The 6,386-nt window shown below is 42.8% G+C and overlaps 1 long non-coding RNA gene across 2 annotated transcripts; it reads left to right on the top strand.

Annotated features, from left to right (window-relative positions):
* The first annotated feature begins 1,938 nt into the window (after positions 1–1,938).
* LOC102388741 lies at positions 1,939–6,133 on the top strand. 2 transcript variants are annotated; one of them, XR_003092255.1, is made up of 3 exons: positions 1,939–2,140; positions 3,188–3,289; positions 6,019–6,133. It is a non-coding gene; the product is annotated as an uncharacterized LOC102388741 (long non-coding RNA). The 2 variants fall into 2 exon arrangements; XR_001359130.1 differs by lacking the exon at positions 1,939–2,140 and adding an exon at positions 2,547–2,780.
* The last annotated feature ends 253 nt before the right edge of the window (positions 6,134–6,386 follow it).

The following is a 6,386-nucleotide window of genomic DNA, read 5'->3' as shown; positions in this document are numbered from 1 at the left end:
CCTTGATCCCTGATTATTTGCAAAGTAGCTGTTAATCCAAGCTCTGGCTCTATTCAATGGAAATCAAATTTGGTAAAGCGTCAGGGGCTTTCTTGCTGAGTGGTGTAATTTATATCTCCACATGCCCAGCCAACACACAGGACCCTGTAAGTGCAGCAAATCCTGGAGCACAAAGCAAAAGGAAATCAAAACAAGCTCTGTCCCCTTGCCCATCTAAGGTTGTGTTTTGTATTGTTTTGTTTTTCATTAAGGTTATAGTTCCCCTTCTGCTCTGGCAATGACAAAGCAAACCTGACCAAACCTTCCCCGCTGAACACGGGGAAAATTTCTGATCTGGTCTGTCCCTGAAGAGTTAACACACTGTTTAAAGTTGGAAGGGTGGGCTCAGGAGGATATGGGTGGGACACTATGGCAGCAAGGAAACCCTTGTTCACAGTTCTTTCAAAGAGGAAATGGGCACAGATTCCAAGGAAATTGTTTTGTGTTCCTGAGTAATGGGGGTGGGGAACAGCACGGAGAGGCCGGCTCTTTTTACTGTTACATACCACTATTAGTGCTGCCACAGCTAATTCCAAAGGGAGAAGGCACAACCAAAATATTTCCAGGCTCTGTCGTTTCTAAATCTATTTATCAAAATTAAAACCAAAATATAGTTGGGCGTTTCCTTTCAGAGGAAAGGGGATTTCTAACCACCTCTGTTGAGCCTGTTTTGGATAAGGAGTTCTGGCACAGCCACCTTGGTTTTGGCAACCCAAGGCACCAACCCAGCCGGGGTGGGAACAAAGAGATGAAGCAGGTGAGGTGAGGACTGTTCTTAAAATACTTTTCTCCTGGAGTCCAACTCCAGTGCCCTGTCTACTCACACAGGCTGGCTACAGGGAGCAAGCAGCAGATGGAAAGGGGATCAATCCAAGAAAAAAAATAGGAATGTGCATTGGACAACATTTATTTTATTCCAAGGATGAGACCAACCCTCACTCATCTTCATTTCTGTTGCTTCCACCCGGCTGCCCCTGCCAGTGTTATTTGACTTCCCTCCTCTCACTATCCTCAACAACACCAGCATTTTCCAAAAACCTGTCTGCCCTTCCCCCCACCTTTTTATCAGCTACTGGGGACATTATGGGAGGATCAGGACTTAACTGCTTCCCACTGTCTCAGGCATCACTGACTTCTACTGCTCCACTCTGAAACCAACCTGCAGCTCCCTTTCAAACTCCTCCCAACTACTTACATAGCTATTTTTAAATCTACCTTTTGCTGTGTATGGGCCAGATTAGCTCTAGTCCTCACGCAGCAGAGCTGCGTCAAGAGGAAGGCATAAGAACCCTTTTCCCATGTACACTCAGGCATGTTTATGCTACCTTCATGCCAAACCTGGGCCTGCTGCCATGAGACACAGCCCTCCCACTTGCTCTGGGGCTGTGAATGCCAAATCCTGGAAATGAGGCTGTGGAGCCACATGAAAGCAGCCCTGAGCAGGTGCCAATAATCATGGCTGTGATAGAGCATCTGATAGCGGTGTGAGTTCATGTCCACTCTAAGACAGGTCCATTGCCACTCTAACAGGCTCCCTGCGGTTAGGAAGTGAGTGGGTCTCTTCAGCTCAGCACAGAGATGGTATAGACAGGCCCTCAGTGACTGCCAGGGATCCTGGTTTATTCTGATAAAAAAATCCCCCATTTTTGGATTTAAAAAGTAACCCAAAATCCACCTTTTTTCCATGATTAAAATGAAATGCCACTGATATATAGCTATATAAATATATAATATAATATAATATAATATAATATAATATAATATAATATAATAGTGGCATTTCATTTTAATCGTGGAAAAAGGTGGATTTTGGGTTACTTTTTTAAATCCAAAAATTGGGGTTTTTTTTTTATCAGAGAAAACCAGGATCCCTGGTGACTACCCCTATCTCTGCACAGAGGGAGACAAAGTCTCCTTCTTTTGTGCATCTGCAAAGAAAAGTCCACCTGTAGGAGGCAAGGCTGTGTCCTCTGCGCCCTGCCTTGTTGCCTGACCTTGCATGCAGGCATTCAACCTGTGCATTCTTCCTGAGTGACAAGCAGCCATGGAAATGCAGTTTTCCTCTCAAGAAACGGTTGCTCCTGGAGTTCCCCCACCTCAGGTGAAGAAGTGAAGCAGGTCTGCATGTCCCTCTTCATGCACCCAGTTGCAAAGTACATAATCTGGGTCTGGGTAAGGGTTGCATCTTTTAATGGAGAGGCCTGATTCACTTCAGATGAAATGTAACCTGGAAACTCAGGCAGCGGGGCAGGGAAGAGGGCGGGAGCTCTCAAGGAAATATTTTGCTGAAAACAAAACTTTCAAAGCCTTTTAACTACAGAGCACTGAAAATAGATTTCAGACCCAAAGGGAGGGGGAATGGGAAAAGGTTGTGAATGGGGGGGAGAGAAAGATCAAACAACTGACAACAACCCTGGGGAAAAGGGACACAAGGGTTGAGAAAGATTTTTTAAATACATTTCCTGCAGAAGCAGGAGACACGGAGCGCCAATTTGTTGCAGCTTGGTCTTAGCAACAAGTTCTGCTCCACAAGAGACACTTCAGCTTCACTCCAGACACCGCCGCTCATTACCCGCTGCTGCATCCTTCAAAACAGGAAGTGTTGCCAGAGCATTCATTTATCTCTTAATTGCCGTTCTTTTGTTGCCATGAGAAATGTTTAGTTATAGATTTCATGCCCCCCTACCCCTGCCACCCCAGATCAACCACCGCTGATTGCAAACACGATGAAGAAATTTGAGGTTGATTTAGAAAAAGAAAAAAATCTTTCAGGAGATCAGTTAACTTGCTTGCAGCTTTAATTAAAGAGCCCTGTTCTGCAATAAGGGAGCTAGCTGCCTTTGGCCTGAAGTGGGAGTGGAGTTCTTTGGGATTTCTCCTTGTCATTATTCTTTCTTGCTCTTGTTATTGTTTTCGGTGTCTCAAGCTCTCCTTCCCAACCCACAGTTTACTTTAAACAGATGTTTTATTTGTTCATAACATGCCGAATATTTGCTCTGGAAGAGGGATCTTTTTGTGTTTTGTTTTGCCTTTCTTTTAAAAGTAATACGGTTTAAATTTTACAAAAGTGCTTGTGAAATAACAGATGAGATATATGAGTAGTTACAATTAATTGGATAATTGATTTAATTCATTTATTGCATTTCAGTTTAGCGTATTTATTTCTTAGACAACGGAGCACTTATGGAAGAAAGAGTGGATAAGAGCTGACGGAACAAATGCTGGAGGAGAAAAATGCCCATCAAACAAGGTAAGTCAGGGAATCTCTGGCCATGCAAGAACAGGGCCTGAGAGGTCCAGGCTACTGAATCTGTGGAGAGATGGTATGAGATGGGGTGGAGAGGGATCTTACTTGTTTCAGCCAGGTCTAACTCCTTGTATAGACCTACTGATTTATGCAGCAGTTCATGTTAATTGCTGTTGTGGGTACACCGAGTACACTGAAATATGAAAGCCTTGGGGCTTATGAACAGGACACCGGATTGGGAGTTAAGAAACTTTGTTTCTACCCTTGACTCTTCAATAACTTGTGATGTGACATTGAGAAAATCACTTTGCTTCAGTGCCTGTGTTTCCCCTGCCATTTGTTCTCAGACTTCTCCATCCAGGACCAGTCTGTGACTCATTTTTCACTGGCTACCCCTTGTATGGAGCTGCTATCTGTGCATGTTGGCTGGAATAAGAAGGACTTTGGTGAAAGACTGGAGCAGAGGAGAACCAGGAGAGACAACCTGAATCATTGTGTACTCTTAGTGCTTCTCCTGGGCATGCTCAACTCTGTCTGATTGTTCCCTTCATTGTCTAAGAATTCAACAACTGCCATTTACTGGGGCAGACCATAGGTCTGCCTTGCCCAGATCCTGTATCCAGAGAGAGTTTCACTGGGCAGTGTCCACTGATTCCTTGGACTCATTTGGGGACCAGCATGCACTGTCCAGTGTGCTCTGCCCCCTTGGTGCATTTATTTTAAACCTATGACCTCACTCTCATCCCTGTTATACATATTTTGATTTGTCCCAAGGAATCAGTTGTTACTTACCCAGTGGCCTCCCTTCTAAGGGAGGCTTATGGTGTTTCTTAGTGGGCATTGGCCCACAGGCCCTTAAGCAACAAGTAGGCCTACATCATGCAGTGGCAGAGAATGGTTGCTGAAAGGGAGAGTGATTTGTGTATGACAAGGGTGTTTTTCTCTTGAAGCCTCCGGCATTTAAGGTCTAGGAAGTTCTGTGTGGCTATCACTCATCTGGGAAGGACCTTCCACTCTGTGCTAAGACCAATGAGGGGATAGCCCAAGGACTACTCTTCAATGACTTCCCGACCATATATTTTATATAGTCTTAAACACTGCCATCACCTCCTGGGCAGGCCTACCATCTCTGGATCTGATTATTGTTTCATGGGCATGGAGTTCAGCCAGACTGAAGAGCACTGGCCAGGCTCTGTGCCCACAGAGTGGGAAGATTAGGATCTGGCCTTTAATGCTTACCATGCCCTGTGGCTCAAGAGTCACACATTTTTTTGAAGTTGTGCTGCTGCTGTTTTATACCAGCCCTGCCTGTTATTATGTTTATGTGCAAAAGTTCCCTCTGTCTTCAGTGGTTCTTCAGCAAACTAATGGTGTGATATGGCCTGTTGAAAATATTTATTATGCTTCCATATGATGCCTGCCATCTGGAGATTTCAGAGCATTTAACACATGCTAACAAACTGTTTCTATCCTTGACTCTGCATTAACTTGCATTAATGAGGTTGAGATTTACAACCTCCTTAAAACAAGTACAAACAGTCACCTGCATGAACAAAATATATAGATAGCTACAAAACATTCAGTGAAGACTCATTGTGTCTCCTGGTTCTCCCCTGCTCCAGTCTTTCACCAAAGTCCTACTCATTAATAGCCACAGGTGTAATTTGCTCTGTGTTAAATGGCACGATTTGTACATGTAACTGAAGATTTAGGTATCTAAAATTCTTTCTGTGCGGTCTTAAAAAAATGTGCTATAAGATTTTTTTTGTCGCCACCATTATCCTCACTCAGAAATTCAACCCCCTGTTAAGACCAGTTGAGAATCTGGCTCCTAATAGCATTGCAGCCCACCATGTGTGCATCTACATGAGATGATTTACTGCACAGCAGATTAATTTTCTGTACAGTAAAGCATCACCATCTACACATGTGTGGCAAGTAGGGTGCAGTAGACTAATTTACTGTGCTGACAGATAGTTCCCTAGCTACAAGTAGTACCTGGTGGCATAGTAAATTACTGCGCTTTAAATGTATGCATAGATGGAGACATCAGGATTAGTTTATTCCAGCTTAAATTGAGCCGGAGTATATCCAGTCACATTAATTGCATGTGTAGATGTACCCCATGAGAAACACAAAAAAACCCCTTAGGACTGGCTGGAAATTCTGGAACAAACCTGGACCTCATCTGGTAGTAAGCCCAAGCAGGCGCACACTTGTATCTGCATAGAGTCCTAGTGATTCCAGCACTGATCCAGGAGGTAAAGCTCAGTGTAGAATTGACCCCTTGGCTATCAGTTAGTGTATAAATGGGGAAAGAATTTGGCTGTCTGCTCTACAAATATTTTGGAAAATCAGTGAGTTGAATTGCCCTTAGACAACTTCACAGAACTGGTTGGAGAGGTACTGATCTTTTGTGCGCTATGGTTTCTAGCTATTTAAAAACAACAACAACAACAAGCCTTTCCAAGGTAAAATTGGAGATTTTGCTTTATATCTTCACTACAAAACTATACTGCCAAATCATTAATCAAAGCGCTTCTACAGTAGAATAACCGATATTTCTAGTAACAGCATCCAACTGATATTGGCATTTAACTCCAATTATTCTAAACCAAAATGTCATATAGAATGATAGCCAGTCTTCCTCACCCAAGGAAAGATTTTTCAAGCCAGACTTACAAGGATCCAAATTTCCTAAGTTCTTTTTTTCCCATTTCTTTTTCCTTTAGCAGCAGATATGTGGAGAAAATGGAACTGTTTAATCTTGGAGCCTGTTGGAGATGGAAACCACAGAGATTATGGTTAAAATATTACCTCCTTAATAGAATTTACTGAAGAGAATTACACCAATACTACAATCTCTATAAAGAAAAAGTAAAAAATGTATCAAATTTAGTTAAAAGCATGGTTTATTACATTTTTCTATTCCCCTTCCTGTGTTTAACGTTCTTGCTTTCTCCCAACTGGGATTACAAAGCTGCCAACTTTGACACTTTTATCACAAACCTTACAATATATTCTTCTTAAAGCCAAAAATCCTAGAGTCATGTGATTAGGTACCACATTCAATTTTGGTAAATTTCTAGCCCCCTTGCTT

This window comes from Alligator sinensis, unplaced genomic scaffold (genome assembly GCF_000455745.1).
Source record: "Alligator sinensis unplaced genomic scaffold, ASM45574v1 scaffold448_1, whole genome shotgun sequence".
In the NCBI taxonomy this organism is placed as follows: domain Eukaryota; kingdom Metazoa; phylum Chordata; order Crocodylia; family Alligatoridae; genus Alligator; species Alligator sinensis.
The sequence above is the reverse complement of the archived record's forward strand: the minus strand, read 5'-3'. Positions and strand labels throughout refer to the sequence as shown.